Source organism: Symphalangus syndactylus, chromosome 2 (genome assembly GCF_028878055.3).
Source record: "Symphalangus syndactylus isolate Jambi chromosome 2, NHGRI_mSymSyn1-v2.1_pri, whole genome shotgun sequence".
Lineage (NCBI taxonomy): Eukaryota > Metazoa > Chordata > Mammalia > Primates > Hylobatidae > Symphalangus > Symphalangus syndactylus.
This window is the reverse complement of record NC_072424.2, coordinates 11,220,045-11,238,329: the sequence shown is the minus strand read 5'-3', so window position 1 is coordinate 11,238,329 and position 18,285 is coordinate 11,220,045. Positions and strand designations below refer to the sequence as shown.

General features: G+C 46.4%; 2 protein-coding genes across 13 annotated transcripts in view; one reads left to right on the top strand and one right to left on the bottom strand.

Annotated features, from left to right (window-relative positions):
* Positions 1 to 8,925, bottom strand: part of INSYN2A (inhibitory synaptic factor 2A) — a 60,895-nt gene extending 51,970 nt beyond the window's left edge. Inside the window, exons 1-2 of one of the 3 annotated variants that reach the window (XM_055245713.2) lie at positions 8,749 to 8,925; positions 5,374 to 5,499 (exon numbers count right to left, since the gene is read on the bottom strand). The gene's annotated coding sequence lies outside the window, so the exon portion shown is untranslated. Of the gene's footprint in view, positions 1 to 5,373; positions 5,500 to 6,282; positions 6,330 to 8,748 lie in introns of those variants that run through there. The other 2 variants (XM_063616658.1, XM_063616654.1) reach the window with 2 other exon arrangements.
* The window catches only part of DOCK1 (dedicator of cytokinesis 1), a 556,524-nt gene that overhangs the window by 284,130 nt on the left and 254,109 nt on the right, over positions 1 to 18,285 (top strand). The gene's annotated exons all lie outside the window — the stretch shown is intronic.

The window sequence follows — 18,285 nt, the reverse complement described above, 5'->3', positions numbered from 1 at the left end:
CACCCAACACGTAACACATTAAGTGTTAAACTCAATGAAGAGTCCTATTTTCAGCGAATATTCCTGCGTTTGCCTCTATCTTTTTATCTCTCCAGCACCTCCTTGGAACAGATGCCCTGCTACTTTACAAGGCTTGTGGAAAAGAGAAAGAGAACAGTAGCAAAAGCCTGTGTAGTTCATGAATAGAACTTAGCATCGTAGTGAGTAAGCAGTACTGATGATCTGTGAAATGATTCTCTGTGGACTTGAGCATGCTAAAAAGATCTTGAAAAAGGAAAACATAAATCTTTCCAAAACCTCACATGACCCCTGTATGCTTTGGCCTTCTTGAAGCTTTGGAGGAGAGCATAGGTGTGGATGAAATGGAATCTTTTAAAAGTGTTTTTGGTTTTTGTTTTTGTGTGTGGGTTTTTAAAGACAGCATATCCTGCCACGTAGAAGAAAATCCAGGGGGTGGCTGTCCTCCCACAGGAAGGAGGTAAACAAGCATTTTTCCTTAGTTGCCCTATTCCCTCAGCCTCGCTCCCTCGAAGGCCACACTTGGAGGCCAGGAAGTTAATCCATTAAAAAACAAGGAGAAGAAAGAAAGAAAGAAAAAGCATATTGGTCTCTACCCCAGTCCAGGTAAATCAGAACTTCTGGAGGATGGAGACTGGGTACCACTTTTTGTTTTAAATACCTAATATAATTTTAATAATGCACATACGATAAAGAACCACTGGCCTTCTTCCTTTATCTTTTTCACCCTTTGTTGTCTTCTATTTCCTGCTGTATCCCCAAAGCTTAGAGAAGTTTGTGACATATAAAAAGTACTCAGAAATATCAACTGAACGAAGGGCTTAATGAGTGAATGTCACGAGGGGGCAGGGAGGTTGGGCCCCTTCCATTTTTTTCTAGAATGAACCTAGACATCAGCCAGGTGTTGGGATGATCACCAGCAGATCCCACACAGGCCTGCAGAGTGTCTGTGCCCTGGCCTGGCTGGGCTGTGCTGTGCACCAACAGATGGGGTGGATTCGTGTTCCACAGAGGAGACAGCTAGTGGCCAGTTATTGTCATGGATGAAAATCCAGGTCTTTCACAACATCCATTAATTATGGGATGGCAAATTCCAAGTAAATTGTCACTGAGCAGACCCATAGTACGAATAGGGCATATTCACACTTTTTTTATATTTATATATTTGTGGTTGGAGATGCAAAACATTTAGAATTCTGTTCCCTTCTAGAAATTCCATGGCTTGGGGCAGCTCTTTTCAACCATGGATCTGGGGTTTGAGACCAGTCGTTCGTAGATTGACAGTCTTTGCACAGTGAATAACTTTGGATTTTATACATTAGAGAGGGGGTGCTCAAGGTCTTCCCATGCTACCATGGTTTGCTAACATGGTTAATTTCTGGCCGTAGTCCTTAAGAACTGGGGCTTTGAGATGACCTGCTTGGTTTTGAGTTCTGGCCCTTCCCCTCCACTTAATAGCCCACAACTCTGGGCAAGTGATCTAACCTGGGAGAGCAAAGATAAGAAAAGGTAACACTTGTGTATAACACTCACCACAAGCTAGGTACCATTCTGTGCTTTGTGTATGTCTGAACCTTTCATTCTCCAATCACCCTCTGAAGGAGAAATTACTATTTTTAATAAAGATGGGGAAACAGAGGCACAGGTAGTGGAGTCGCATGCCAAAGGTCACACAGATAGTTACTGGCAGAGCTAGGAGGGCAAAGGAGGACAGCCCGGCCTGGAACCTGTTATCTCAGCACCACGCCGCACTCCACTGTGAGCTGGGTCAGGGCTCAGGTGGTCGCTTCCTAGGAAGCACTCACTACGCAGCCCTGGTGATGAAGTGGATGTACACAAAGACAGCACACCTCAGGATGTGTTGTGCATGTGGATGACACTGGATGCAGGACCTAAGGGACACAAGCTTGAGAATCACCGCCAGAAGGTTCCAACCTTGAGTGGCTGATTAAAAACTGTACTGTTGTCTTAGACTTATACTTTAAAGCTGCATTTGCCAGTGGTCACTCTCACTGACTCTTCAGATACAGTTAGAACTGATGCTTCCATGTGGAATTATTTTAAATAATTACTAGGAGTGAGTTGGGGTCCAGTCTCTGGCACTCACTCAGTAGTTGACCTACCCAGTGCAGTGTGGGGCCAACCCTGCCAATGAGCCTGGGCACTCTGTCTGAGGCTCCAGTGTCCAGCCACCTGCTAACTTATGTCATTCAGCCTCATCCTGGGTGTTTTTGCCACATGGACAAATCTGATATATACAATAAATAAAGTAGATATATATTCAGAATAAATATTATATAGCAAGACTAAAATATAAATAGCAAATGCAAAACAAATTAAATGAGGATGTGAATGACTTCAGTGAAGCCACTGAGCTAACAACTACCTTTAAAACAAAAACAGTAAGTAATTGAGAAATGCAGTTATCATTGGGCAAGAAGTCAAATGAAAAATATAGTTTGAAAGTGAACAACATATTTTCAGCATTCCTTTAATTTCGCACACTACGTTTGCACATGGCACATTAAGCTATGGGAGTCTCAAGCGCACGGTTAAGTGGACACTGTGCAATGTGATTTACACAAGGAAAAAAGACAAAAATAATCTTTATGCAGTAGTCTCATTGATTTTTAAAATGATAAATTGGTGGGTCTGGCACAGAGATCAATGGAGTTGAAGTCACGACGTCAAACTGAGATGTGAGGTTAAGGCTGAGAGACAGACATCTCGTTCTCTCATGCTGGCCCAATGAACTCTCCAGTTTTTTTGGTGAGCTCTGGTGAAAACTCTTTTTAACCCAAAATGTCAGCATTTGGGTTATAAGAACATTAATTTATCTGACTGCAGTGAGATACATTTGCTCAATTCTCCTTATTTGCTTCTTTTACCCTAATACTAGGTCACCAAATTCAAAGACATTCTCTCTCTAAAAACTCAACTTCTACCCAACTGAATTTTCACCAAAGGAATTGCTGAGGTTGAGTTTGGTGGTAAAGAACCCAACCCTTTGGTGCTTTTTTTCTTTTCTAAAACACTGCATGGCCAGACGTCAGTACTGTTCAGCCCTGGAAGCCATCTTCCTCTTTACTGCCTTCTCACAGTGTTTCCTTTAATTCCTGCTACACAAAAAGTTACAAGTGGAAATGGAAGAAAACAGTTCTTTCCCAATCTGGAATCCCTGAGTTGGTAGCAAAATCACTGGCTAGGTTTGTGTTAGTAGCCTCAATTAAATATTTATTAAGCACCTGTTATAGATAGTACTATGCTTAGTCATTTAAGGATTTGCATTGTGAATCGCTTCATCCAATTTCCTCCTATTTCAAAGTATTTCTTGTGGACATTCTAGGAGGTAAGAGATAATGAAAAACTTATGTTTTAAATAATATTTCCAGTTGAAAATTCACACTCAAATATTTAATAGAAATCCTATCTTTTCCCCCGTTCCCGCTGGCTCCCAGACTTCTGTTTCCATTAAAATCCCCCACCGCCTTGCTGGCCTTGGGTAGCATCTTTAATCCCTTCTTTCTATCTTGCCACATTACAAAGACTTGTCTGCCAGAAGGTTTTTCTCATAGCTGCCCCCTAACTTACTTCCAAGTGCTACTGAGACTGGCACATTGTCACCTGTGACACCTTCTCAACTGGTCTCCAACTCCTCTCCTCTGGTTTGCCTCTAGTTATACCGCCTTAATCTTCTGAGAATATATCTTCTTGTTTCAAACATCAAGAGAGGACCCTCTTGCCCTGCTGGTTCCTCCTCAAACTGACTCCAAACTGTGCCTCCACTCTCTGATTACAGCACCTCAACCTTTGCTAAATGTCACTTCTCACTCTTCCCATACAAGTCTGTAGCCCTGAGCACCCTACCACTTGGCTTAAGCTCCAGGACTAATGTCTGCTGGGCTCAGGAGTGCAATCTCAAGCATCACCCACGAAGTCAGCCAGGGCATCACTCTGCCTGTAATCTCCTATCCTGATTCTACCTGGGAGTCTTTAGGCTCCTGCCACTTCCTTGCCACTTCCTCCCCTCCTCCTGGACTTGAGCTTCTTGGAGTCCTCTCACTTCGTCTTGTAACACCTTACACATTGCCTTGGTCACTGCTGCAACAGCTCAGTACATATCCACAAATCAGAAGTCCTCTCTGAACAAAGCCATCTGCATATCCCATCTACCTTCCCTGTGCTTGCCCCATTTAAAAATCCCAGGTTTTATATCTTTGCAACATTCTTAAGGATGCTAAAATCACTTACTACAAAAATAAGCAGATTTCACTGTACAAAATGCAGGTACTAAGAGGTATCTAAAATGTAACCACTAAGTACACATAGAAAAGATTTTTAAAAACATGGAGAAGGACAATTGACAAATAACAAGATCCTTCCTAGAGCAGAACAAGGGTGGGGGATCTCACATCACCAGTGGAATGACCTAGAAACACAGAGACTGCTCAGTTCCATTAAGGTTGTATGATATAGCCCCATGCTGCCTCCTCAACTGAACAGCTGTAAAAGGGCCCTCATGCCATCAGCCTGTGCTTTTTCCTCTTTCTCTCTGGGATGTGCCTGTCCATGGAACCCCTGCTTTGGGATATAGCTGTGATCATGCCTACTGAGATGGAGTGAGAGCAACTTTTATTTGCACATTTGCCTGTAGTATTTTCAGCATTCCGTAGCCTCCTTCCCATGTCTCTCATATGTTGTAGTTTACTGCATTTCATTTCATGGCCAAAGCTAGATTATTAAGGACTGAACTGGAATTTTCCATATTAAGTAGAATATAAACTTCAACAAGCATTTTGATATGCTGGGTTTTTTTGTTTTTTTGTTTCTTTACCATTCTATTGGATAGAATAGTATAATTCATATGAATGTATGCTGTAGAGAGATGTAAGAATCTCTTCTTTTCTTTTTTTGCTCAAACTTCCTAACAGCAGGATAGTGTGGGAAAGAGAACACGTCTGTGGATGTGCAATACTTTGAATAAACAGTTCAGTGCTCTATAAAATAAATACTCAAAAATAATGACTTTGGGGAGAGTTATTTCCAAATCCCTTTGAAATATGTTGTTAGCCAAAAGGTTTATAGAGTAATTTAGAATCATAATTCCTGCTTGTCCCTAATATCTGCTGTTCTACATTCAAGTTAATTTTCTCTCAGTCCCAATTAGAGTAGGGAATATATACTCAGCAGAGAGACACAGTTGTCAGGTTAGAATGTTTTGTTTTTATTCAGATAGTGATTTGTCGTCTGATAACATCTTTGTATACCTCAAAGTCCCTCAACCCATTCATTATGGTTTGAATAATGTCTTAAGCACATATGACTCAAATGTACACTGAATATCCTGTGACTTACAGTAGAGGGGTCTCTGAAAGGACTTGAATTTGGAGCCAGGAAATGTCTCTGAAGTTATAGTTTTTCTCAGTGTGAGAGGTAAGATCCTTGGTTGCCTGGAGATACCTTAGTTAGTGCCTTCAGGATCTGAAACAGACACATTATCACACATGGTCCAAAGGTTCAAACCTATACTTTCATGGCTTAGTGCTTAACACAAGACATTGTCCAAACAACTTGTTTACAGCAATCCTGTCAGGGTCCCTGTAGTTTGGTTCCTGCAAGTCTGTATTCTGTCCTTAATGTATAAGAACAATGTACATTTTAAATAAACTGATTAAAATTCATGAAGTTTCACTACATACGTATCATAGGTTAGCTCCAGTATTGGAATAAAGACTTCTCTCAATGTTTGTATGAGAATTTCATGGTAATGAAAGTGTCGTCATGTAGTATCAATCATATTAAATTTTGCATTAAAATATTGAAGTCACCCCATAATGTTATGAAATATTAAAATCAAATATGTGAGGAGACAAAAAAGGATCTGCTTCATAAATCATGCCAGCTAATTTCTGGTTGGGGAACGTAGGTCTCCAACCAGTGGAATTATGGTGGGGAGGGGATGTGGTGCTTCACATTTATGAAAGACTGTTGAAAATGACGATGACACTGGTTTTATCTGGGGAGTTTTTATGACCTCACACTCCCAGAATGATGGTGGTTTGCCTCAAGTATGTAGAATTTGCCTGCCTTCCCAACTGAGCTTCTGGGGTGCTATAGACGGGTTGAACAGCATTCTTCCCAAGCATTAAAATCCCTGGTGAACCTGTCACTGCCCTCCTGTGTAAATGTCTGACCACAGAGCTGCTGCTTTGGGAGGTAGCTGTGATCGTTTCTGTATCATGAGTCTGAGAAGCGTTAAGTCACCTGCTTCTCATATTCCAGAGTTCAGTAGTTGTGTCTCTAAATGAGATAGCCATGGCTGGGTGCAAACAAGAGAATACAAATGTCTGCGTGAACGGGTCTGTCCTGCCGCTCCGCTGCGATCCATTGTTATTTCTGAGAATCATTTTGATTTTTGGACTGCTTAATGTGTAGGAGTCTTCCTTGTAGATGAATGCCTTTCACGTACAGGTCTTTCTCTTATTGATTTATTTAAAAATTTTTCCCTACAGAGGGAGAAACAAAACACAAAAATTCCCTTTCCTGCCACAGGGGAAAACAACTGTGGCAAAACAGAGAAGCCCCCGAAGTAAACAGAGTAATAGAGTACCCAGCCTCCCACAGAGCTTGCAGAAATCTCATTGTGCAGACATGGAGCTTCCCAGCTTTTGCCTTGTTAGCCTATTTCTTAACCAGTAATTCTGTTTCTTAATAGGATAAAGGGCCTGACTTACATGAAAGCTCAAAGTCTTAATCACAATGATAAAATACAAAGTCATGGCAACTGTAATAAGTTTAAAGACATATTTAGCTTTTCAAGGACATCTTGTCTTTAAGAAAAAGTCTTTCATTTAGCTAAAGAAATTAAACTGAACTGTTTAGTCTTTTAAACAAAATGATGAGTTTAGTGAAGAAAACAAAACTCTCCATGGCTAACGTAATTTATGCAAAATCATGCAATTAGTGATAGCTGTGCTAGACTTTTTTTTTTCTTAACCAAGTGCGCCTCTAATAAAACCATCGTGAGGAGCAGTGCCATCTAATGTAAGTAGTAAACATGGATAGTAAATGATTAATATCTGGTGAGGCATGCAGATGGCAGGACTTCCATTTTTTCTTTGAGCTCCTTGTGCATGTTTGCTAATCATTCTTGCAAAAAAATTGCAAAGATAAATATGAACTTTCGAAAGTAACACTCAACAGGATATGAATGTAAGAAATAGCACAGTGTGGGGGAATAGTAAAAACCAGCACTTTCCGCCTCTGCATAGTGAAATGACGGTAACTTGCTGTAGCGTAAGCTTAATCAGGGTTATATCATGTTCATGTATGTACTACTCTGGGAATGGCCCGGGTCTTGTGAGTGGTATTTTTTAATCAAGTACCCAGCCAGCGCAGTCACCCTGACAGTCTCCCCACTGAGATATGGAAAGGTAACCCTCTAGCAAGTCCTAGTTTAGGGGAAAGCGTTCAAGTGCACAGACGTCTACCCTGTGCTATCCTGAGCTGTAGTCTTCTGAAATGATCGCTTGGCTTCCCAGCCAAGGCAGGGCTCCCCCAAAGTTCATTCCCACTCTTGCAGTTTCACCTCGGGATGCTTCCGCAGAATTTCAGTGCCTAAGCAGACAAGGTCAAAGTAAACCGCTTCACCGCTGCTTCTGGCGCAGGGGCCCAGAGCGCGTCCAGCTCCCCGGCACAGACCAACAGCAGGAGAGGGGTCCGGGCGGGAGCCCTGGGCTGTAGATAAGCAAAACGCACCCATTTTCTCTCCTATTTACTCCAGAGGCACCTCTCCTCCCCCACTCCTGGCATCTCTTTATCACTGGCTCCCTCTCCCTGTGGCATATTTTTGGGTAGTAGAATGCTGAGGTCACAGGGAGCGGCTTTTTATCCAAGCAGTGGGGACATCAGCCTGGAGCCCTGAACCAGCAAGATGCAGGCTCTCGCTCTTGACTTTGGGCTCCAGGAGCTGCCCCGGCCCCGGGCTGCCCGCGGGCTCCCTCTCTCCTGCCCTCGCCCGCCAGCTCGCCCTCTCTTAGGTCTGCAGCGTTGGTTGGTTTCCCACGCCTGTCCCGGTCTGACTCGGGATGCCAGGCACCCGGAAGCCCCGCGGGCGCCGACCCCAACCCACAGCCCCGGGAAGGTGCCAACCCCAGCGAGTGGAGGAGACGGGCATTTCTCGTGGGCATCTGCCTTCACTGCTGCTCGCGCCTCTCCTCAACGGCCGGCGTCAGGGCCCCTCTGCTCCAACTCATCCCCCCTCCCCGAAGTTAATCAACCGTACTTGTACTTTCCAGGGCGCTTTAGTTTGGAAAATACTTAAAAGCCTCGAAACCTTCCGGGGAGACGGCCGCCCCCGGATCCCCCAGTTCTGCCTGGCTAGGGTTGTCGGGCGCTCACGAAGCTGTGGCGTCTGTCTGGAACCCCCATCGCAGAGGCGCAGCCCCTCTCCTCCCTGACGTCGCCAAAGTTGCCAGACGCCCCTCGGCGACCCGGTCGCGCCAGATGCAGTTGCATAACCTCGCCCCCCACCTGCGCCCGCACCATGTCCGCTCCCGGCTGCGCCGGGGTGTCCCGGCCCCGGGAGCCGCCGAGTCTCCGGCCAAGCCGGTTTGGGGGCGAGTGCGTGCGCCCGAGTAGGGGTCGGCACCCGTCTGAGCGGTGCTCTGCCCGCGGCCAAGTGCGACGGGCGCGGGGGCGCGGGAGGAGGGCACGCGGGGCTCCGCTTACCTTCCGCTGCTTACAGATAAGTCGAGGTCGATGCAGCGCCTGGCTCGGGCATGTCTCGCGGCGGACCCTGGCAAGCCTGGCGCGGCACGGAGCACTCCGGGCAGGGCATCCGCGGCCAGACTCGCCGGGCTTGCGCGGAGGAAGGCTCGGCTCCGGGGACTTGGCCCGCTGCGCGCCTGCTGCCCGCCCCCTCCACCGCCGCCGGCCCGGCCCTGCTGGCCCGGCCGGCCCCCGCGCCGCAGCTCGCGTCGCTCGCGTCCCTCCGGCCCCGCTTAGCGACGCGCGCGGGGAGGCAGCGGCTCGGCCAGCTCCGGGGACGCCCGCGCGCTCGCTTGCTCGCGACGCGGCGGAGCCAGCCACAGCCACCCGGCTTCGCGCTCCTCCGATGTCCTCATTTACTGCAATTGTCTTCGGCGAGATCTCAGAGCCAGGGCGAGGAGGCGGGGGCGGGGCGGAGGAGGGAGCTGGAGGGAAGTCCTTGCCGCTGCTCCAGGTCCCAGCTACTCGGCGGAGCCGGGCGGCCAGAGGCGAGGGCGCCCGGAGCCGCGCGCCTGCCGCCTGTGCGCCCGGCTGGCACCGAGGCGGGCGGAGCCCCGGGCCCCGCGGGGCGGAGGTGGGACGGGGGCGGCGGGGGGCCGGGTCGGGCCGCGTGCGTGGGGTGGGGGATCGGGAGGGAGTGGAGGAGCCCCCTCCCGCCGCCGCCTGAGCCGGAGGAGGAGGAGGAAGATGAGGAGGAGGTGGAAGGAGCTGCCGCCGGCTGCCGCCTGCGCGCGGGGCTACACCACAGCGCGTCCTCCGGGTTTCTGGGCTGCAGGCGGCGCTGCATGGCCCGGGAACTTGTTGAGTCTACTCTGGAGCCGCCTCCGGAGCAGCTGGCGGGCGGGGGACTCCGTGTGTTCTCTCAGGGATGGGGGTCGCTGGGGACCCTGCTGCATGACTGTGTGCTGTGCCAGCCAGCCTGGCCCGGCGGGGCTTTGGGAAGCCAGGCGCGAAGGGTGCGGGTCTTGTAGGTGCCTGGCCGCTCACCTGCGGATGCTGCCTTGTAGAAGCAGGAGTTCGGGGATCCTTTCAGTGCCGGCTCCAACCTGGTGTCAGCCCTTCTACATGGGGACAGGAGGTCCTATGAGTGGCCTGAGGACTGAAGTGGGAGGGCCTGCCTGGTAATGTTGCATGCTGACATTTAGGGACACTCCAGAGCAGGCGCCACTGCCACTCCTAGCCAGGAACCCTACCCCCGTCCAGAGCACACACCACCCACCAGCAGAAGCCACAGCGCAGAGGCTGAGTTCCCTTGTGGCAGAGTAGAATTCTCTTGGGGGAGGAAAAGACCTAGCATGCACACGGAGCTATCCCCGCCCTTAATTTCCCACCCACCAGAGTATTGGGTGTTCTGAGCTCAGAACAGCAGACCCAGGGGCCCCTCTGTTGCCTGGCAGGCCCTGGGGCCTGGGCCAGGGACTAAGCAGCCAGCCGAGTGCAGGGCTCCTGGCCCCCTGGATTTGCTTCTAGAACGTAATGTAAAATGTAAGTAGCCACATTTATTAGTCTGTTTCTCAGGAAAGGACAGAGAAGTAGTGGACCCCAGGGAAGGGACAGGCTTTGGAGAGGAAATTGGGAGGACAAATGGAAAGTTCTTTCACCCACCCACCTCTCCAGACACATCAGTGGGCAATGAGACCTCTTTGCCTGTACATCCCTGAGTCTCTGCACCTAGCACCAGCTTTGTGCCTGTGGCCAAGCCATAGCTCCATCGTTGTTCACTGAGCTGAACTGAGCCTAGCACTGCCTTATAGAGTGTCTGTTTTTTATAAGTGGCTTTATACAAAATACCTTCTTTGTATGTGGATACTTTGGGCAGTGTGTCCAGACGTTCCAGAAGAAAAAAAAAGTCTAAAATGTCGTCTATTTCCCTCTTACCCCGCAGCATCCTTTGGTATACAATTTTGCCAGCCTTGGGAATCCAGATATGCCCAGGACGGGAGTCCTGAGCCTGTGGATTCAAACTCTGCCCACCTCACTCTTCTTCTTCTTCTTCTTAACTCAGATCCCCCAAGCCCGATTTGGCTGGAAAGAGATGCTTAATTATGTGTGAGCAGTATGGAAAGTGCAGTCCCCTCTTCTGCCTGGAAGGGGCCTGGGAAGGGAATGTATAGGAGTTGGGGACGTTTAAAACCAAATAGGAGAAGATGCCACTCTCCAGCATGTTCCCTTGGGGATGTGCTGTTGCAACTGTGGGCTCCAGTAATTTTCCCAGTGGTCTGGGGAACTTCCGTAAATCTTACTTTATTGGCAACCCATAAAATTGAAATCTGCCTTCCGTCTTTTAAAGTGACTGTAAATAAAGCTGCCAGGAAACTTGGGCATTGGGCTGGTAGTATCAGAAGGCTGAAGTTTTCCGGGGCCAAGAGTGAAAACAGGTCGACATAAATGCATGCACAGCAAGGCAGTGCTCAGCCACAGGTGGCACTGTGAGCTGGCAAGAAAACAGCTCCAAGGACAGTGCTATCTGAGATTCGCATGATGTATAACTCCAGGAAGAAAATGGAAAGCCGCAATTGGCAGGTTAGAAAATCCACTTATATGAAGAAGAGAGTATAACGGAATTCTGTAGCATCATCAAGACTGCTTAGAGTTGTTCAATTGTGTAGTAGACTTACAGTTGTTTTGCTAAGTCTATTAAAATCATTGGCATCTCTTCTTTTTTTGAAGTAAGAAACCACTTACGTATTGTATTACTTAAGTACATGTCTTCAGCATCACAAATCAAAATATTGGTGAAAACTTGCCTCACCATACCTTTGGCTCTGGAGAGATATTCCACATGGGTGAGATGTGTGTCATCATGCTCCAGACTTTAAAGCAAGCATCGTGCTGGGGGCTGGCTGGAGAGAAGGGAGTTTCAGCCATCTTCCTGCCCACAGATCTCTCTTGCATTTTTTTTTTAATAGATGGGATGTAGGCATATTTTTAGGGTCTAGAATGAGTCAATATGCTCGGCTTCCTCAGGAAAAAATAAGTGAAACTTGATAGAAAGATTCATTTAAGGAATCAATTGGTATTGGCTTTTTATATTTTGCTTAAGATTTTTGTTGAAAAGATAGACTTGCAAAGGAGAAAATAGCTACTTTTCAAGTGGGATTTCCTAAAAGCAGAGGAATAAAAATAAAGGAAAGTTCAAGACAGCTAACTAAGCAAAATATCCAAGTCTCTCTTCTTTTGCCCTCTTCTTGGAATTGTGCAGGGGTTGTACAGAGAATTGCTGGAATTCCACCCCTATGGCATAGTAAGTTTGAGGTCTCAATTTCCACGTAAAAAAGTCAAGAATATACAAGTCAAAGATGTTCAAGAATGTTCATAACAGGTTTATCTATATCTGTTCCAAACTGGAAATAATCCAAATACCAGTCAACAGTAGATAAAGATTTCTTGGTTCTTCGTATAGTGAAATACTAGACAGCAACCCAAAAGCACTAACTGCTGATGAATGCTTTAGCGTGGAGGGCTTCTACAAAGCTGCAGAACGAAGGAAGCCAGATGCCCAGTGTTTATGACATGATTCCATTTAGATGAAGTCCAAGAATGCGACAAAGTTATCAGTGGTGGAAAATATCAGAATGGGGATTACCTTTGAGGCATACTCGTTGCCCGGGACCACAGCACCTTCACTTGTGCTGGATCATTCTGTCTCTTGCACTAGTTGCTTATGCAGTTTTCCACATATATAGAAATTCATGGAGATGTTTCCTGTCTCAGTGTGACCCCATTTGTCTGAGCATCATCACTGTGTCATTGCAATGTCCACATGCATGCTTCCCAATAACCCTCACCCCTCAATGAACCAGCATATCTGTCAGTGCGATTAACCTGTATCCTCTCCAGTGTGCAAGAAGAGAAAAGCGTCTGCAAACTAGCAGCTGCCGAAGAGGAGCCTTCCGGTTTAGCTGCACAGCAGAACTTCCTTCTTTAGGGGGCTGCCGATGAAACGTCTGCCCCCCAACTGTCCGATGTGGCTATGACAGAGCTCACTATGGACATGAATTTTTCTTTCCCATATCTTTGTTACACAGAAGTGGTCCCGATCCAGATCCCAAGAGACGGTTCTTGGATCTCACACAAGAAAGAACACAAGGCGAGTCCACAGTGCAAAGTGAAAACAAGTTTATTAAGAGAATAAAGTCGTGAAAGAACAGCTACTCCATAGACAGAGTGGGACATTCCCAAAAGTAAGAGGAGGGATGCGTCCAGCCTAGGTACAATACTCATATATATGGGGAGCTCTGCTCTGCTACAAGGGTTTGTGATAAAGGATTAAATTTCTGATTATTATATTTTGCAAGAATCGATAGTATCTGTTTTTGTTTTTGGTTTTTTTTTTTTTTTTTTTTTTTTTGGAGACAGAGCTTCACTTTGTTGTCCAGGCTAGAGTGGTGTGATGTCGGTTCACTGCAACCTCCATCTCCCATGTTCAAGCAATTCTCGTGCCTCAGCCTCCTGAGTAACCTGTAACCACACCTGGCTGATTTTTTGTATTTTAGTAGAAATGAGGTTTCACCATGTTGCCCAGGCTGGTCTCTAACTCCTCAGCTCAGGCAATCTACCCATCTCAGTCTCCCGAAGTGCTAAGATTACAGGCGTGAGCCACTGCGCCCGATATTATTATCTTTAAAGTAAAATTAGGAATGCCTTTGTTCTCAGGATGTCTAGATATTAGGACACTCCCAAGTCTGAGTCTGTTTAGTAAACACCAGCAGTGTGTTCCCTTAACCTTAAACATCTAGAGATGAGGAATGCCTAACTTTCTAAGAATGCAGCCCAGTAAGTCTCAGCCTCATTTCTCTAGTCCTCACTCAAAAGGGAGGCGCTGTGGTTCGAATGCCTCTGACATCTTCATATTCCAGAGAGACTCTTAGATGAGCCCAACCTAAGTCTGTGATGGGCAGGTTACACCTGTCAGTTCAGAAGCTGTGGTAGCAGATCAGCCAGTGCTCAACGCCTACGAGGGAAAAGTAACTCATATCGCCTTCGACCTGTAGGGTCGAGATCATTCACTTGGGGACACTTTAGCCTTGCCTTTCAAGAACAAGACAGACGCAATGCTCAAGGTGCCCCAGTGGGGCCTCCTTTTTCTGCAGAGAAGCCCTGCAGGAAGGCTTTCTGCATCATTCCCCTTGTCATATTCTGCTCGAGCCTTTACTCCCGTCTTTCTGGGCTTATTTCTGGCTTAAGACTCTTGCTTTGTGTAAAGCCCCTTGCCCGTGGCTCTTCCACTGTCCTGGCAGCCGAGCCGTGTTTCCTTCTGGTGGGAACCAGAGCTGTTTCTGAGGTGCTGGTCCCTGTTCCAGGGCCGTGCCACTCTTCTGGCTTTCTTTTCCTTTCATCATAAGAAACTAGAGATGGTTTATTGGCCTGAAATACAAATTTGTTTTGGAAAACCTGAGCATCGTGAGGACTAGTTGAGATCCCTGGCTTTCTATGATGCATCATTGTGAATCTAATTTATCTACAGAAATGGAAGGTTTTCCCTTTTGAAAGAGAGTGAAGTAGCTCTAGGTTTTTGTTTTTTTTTTTTTAATGCTCCCTACAACTGAGGCAGTGATGTATGGGAATAAGGAGGAGCAGGCGTGCACCCTGGCTCTCCCCTCTCCCCTCTCCCCTCACAATCCCTCATTTTCAGGGCTCTGAGCAAACCCCAAGGCTTTCCCCTCCCAACTGCAGCCTCTCCTTTCTTTTAGGCAGACTCCTGAGGAATGAAACAGAAACCCTTTATTTTGTTGACCTTTATTTGGTCAGTCCTGGGTGCTGGTTTCTATAGGGTTTCTTACTATCCCGTTCTCATCACTGGGGAGCCAACCTCTTCAGTACAGGTAGATGGCTCAATGGGCTTGTCTTAATCCTTGCTGGTAAGGTCACCAGTCTCATTGAGCCTGCTGAAGCCACCTTCTCATAAAGCGGCTAACATGCCCACAGAGAGTGACACTTCTGATCAGAACTAGGGCAGGAAGGGGCCAGGCACAGTGGCTTATGCCTGTATTCCGAGCACTTTGGAAGGCCAAGGCGGGCAGATTGCTTGAGGTCAGGAGTTTGAGACCAGCCTGGCCACTATGGTGAAAGCTTGTCTCTACTAAAAATAGGAAAATTAGCCAGGCATAGTGGCGCATGACTGTAATCCCTGCTAGTCGGTAAGCTGAGGCAGTAGAATCACTTGAACCTGGGAGGTGAAGGTTGCAATGAGCCAAGATCACGCCACGGCATTCCAGCCTGGGTGACAGAGCGAGACTCTTGTCTCCAAAAAAAAAAAAAAAAAAAAAAAAGGACAGGAAGGGGTAAGAATGGATTTCACACTTGAGTTTCCACCCACCAGCGCTCTGTGCTGGTGCTGGAACCACTGGCTGCCCTTCCGAGGCCTTCTGCCCTGGTGCACAGAAGGCTTTTCTTTAGGGAGCCGCTGCAGGGAGGCCTGGAGTCTTCTCCCAGCTAGGTGGTGTAGGAACTTCCTTGTTTGCCCTCCATCCCCACGTTAGGTTCCACAGGCATGGAAGAGGGATGGGGTAAAGGGGAAGGCAAGGAAAATGGAAGCCTCCTTGTTGTACTTTTTTCCTTCCCCAAGCCCTGACTGAATATGAGACTTAGATGAGAATGATGCTCCGCTTCGGTTGTGCGCCTCCAAGGTGCCAGGTACTGGGTCCATTGTGGGTTGTATACTTTGGTTCTTACCAGATAACTGGGCGCTCGATACCGTTAAACTCTCTCCACAGATGTGGATCAGAGAACGTAAATGATCTCGCCAAGGTCACACAGCTAGGAAGGGGGGTGGAGCCTGGATTCAAATCCAGTTCTGTCTGATGCAACCAGAGGACAGATTCTGACCAAAAATGCCAAATGCTCATGTCAGGCTCTCAGGAAGCTGATGCTACGTCCAGGCTGGCTGGAGAGTAGCTTTGACCAGCATTCTTTTGTCATCATTAGCCGTCCCTCATTATCTCACTGTATTAGTTACACTTTGAAATAAAAACAGGCACTGAAACAGCAATATACCCAAATCACTTTGCATTTCGATAGCACTCTAAGCTTCCCCAATATAATTTCAGTGATATTATCACGTTTTCTTCGTTGAATAACAGCTATTAAAATGATTCATCACAATATACGTATCCCATCTATACCACAAGAGGCCACTTCACACCCTTCTGGTGCCATGTATAATGGCATCATAGTACCATGGCCTTTTAATTATCCTGAACACCTCTTTCGTGCTGTCATTTGCTGAGATTCAGTCATAGTGGACAGGATATGTGTTTTTATTTCTTTTAAAGATGACTAACACACTGTGCATATAATTCTAATTACCTGCCCTTGACATTTTATGCGCTCAGTGCAATAAATTATTTTGCTAATTTGGTCTAAGAATTGACGACCTGACTTTAGATGTATTTATTTAGCAGCGTGGTTCATGGGTGATGTGATAGCAAGCTATTGAACATTGGAAAGGAAGCATTTTATTCTTAAACACCAAGTTCCAAATGGGAAAAGTACAGAATTAAAAATAAAAAAATCTCTAGTTATGTTTGATGACCTCTGAGGGCACATAGACTGTCAGTTCCATGTTTTCCGTAAACATTTTTTTTTTTTGGTATTATTGAGTCTTTGGAGAATTAAACAGTCTTCACTTTAATTGCACTGCATGGTAGGGCTGCAGATCTCCCTATGTCCGATTCTCCTAATTTGTGTTTTGGCACATTCTGCAGCTGTGCCATACTCTAAATGTGTGTGCACCCCTCACTTCTGGGTTCTCGTATATTAGTCCATTAACTAAAGTTAAAGTAAAAAATCAAAAACCTATTTTAAGACATTTCTTATACAATTTTGATTTTTTTTTTTTTTGAGATTCAAAGAAAGGCAAGGAATTTGGCTTGTAAATGTTGCGTAATGGTTTTTTCTCTTTTTAGAAAATCCAGTGTCCATAGTTTAAAGTCAATATGGCTAGAATGTTGTACAAATGCTCCTGGCTTCATCCACATCCCTGTATCTTGGCAGTCACAGCTCCCTGGCACCTTCTCCCCCTTGCCTGGATGGAGGCCTCTGAGTGATCTCCTAGGCCTTCCTTGATTGAGAGGGGAAAGGGAGGATCTTAAGATTCCAGAATATTCATTTCATTTAAGCGAGGGAGGCAAATCCTACAGAGCTTTTTCCCATTTGTGTTCATTTATTGGCTGTTTCCGTGGATTCAAGAAAGAAACTTGAAAATCTGTTTTGTTTGGTTTGGTTTTGAGATGGAGTCTCACTCTGTCACCCTGGCTGGAGTGCAGTGATGTGATCTTGGCCCACTGCAACCTCTGCCTGCCAGGTTCAAGCAATTCTCCTGCCTCAGGCTCCTGAGTAGCTGGGATTACAGGCATGCACCACCACACCCAGCTAATCTTTGTATTTTTAGTGGAGTTGGGGTTTCACCATGTTGGCCAGGCTGGTCTGGAACTCTTGACCTCAAGCAATCCACCTGCCTCAGTCTCCCAAAGTGCTGGGATCACAGGCGTGAGCCACCGTGCCTGACCATTTTTTTAAAAAAAAAAAATAGAGATGGGCGTTTGGAAATTGAGTCACTCAAAAGGTGAAGTAGCATTGTCCGAGAGATCCTGTTGCTGAGTATAAAGTTGAAAGGAAACCTAAATTCATTTTATTTGTGTTTGCAGTGTGCATCCCAGACATTCGTTTCAGAATTTGTTAAACATTGAAGAAGATCACCTAGGGTTGAGTAGGTAAGAAGTAAATGTGAGTTTGAGAGGCCATGATAGCCGATACCCTCAATGGCTGCTCTTGGCCTGTTGGACAAGCCATCCTTGCACATGACTTGCTATCCTATGACCCGCCTCCAGATCAGTCACCCTGCCTATTTGACTGTGGGTGGCTTGGCTCTGTTTGATGACCATGAGCAATAAAGTTACCCTTTCAGTACCATGCCTTGGGCTATCTGAGCTGGATGCCCCTAAGTTCTAATAGAAAATGACATTTATTAATGGTTTTTTTTCCTTCTCTGAACCCAAATATGACAATGAGGAAATTTATTTTAAAGGTACTGATTTTTTCCTTCCCCACAGAGTAAATATTGTCACATGGAATTGCTGATGATACTTCTGAGTCCCTTAAAATAAGACTTGTGATTCATTCACACCATGAAAATGGTAGAGAACCAACATCTTCACCTTCAGATTCATACGTTATTGGCTCTTTCCTTTTTGGTTCGTGGGTGTTAATGAACATTTTCACTCTGGAGCTTTCTCTGCTTCCGACTCCAGCGTGGATGAAGGAGTGCAGCTTCTGGCCTGCCTGGTTCACCCTCTGGGTCTGTCAGCCCTGGGATTGCCACGTTCCGTCTCTGTTGTGGTGGGCGAGTTGCATGATGCATTCGATTTGATATTTTACAGAACCTCTACTGAGAAAATAGGGTAAGCAGATTAAAGCTGAACTCAGACACGTGTTTGGCAACCACCCACTCTTGATGGCGTAAGTGGATGGAGGCAGGTGGCCACAGCAAACACCATG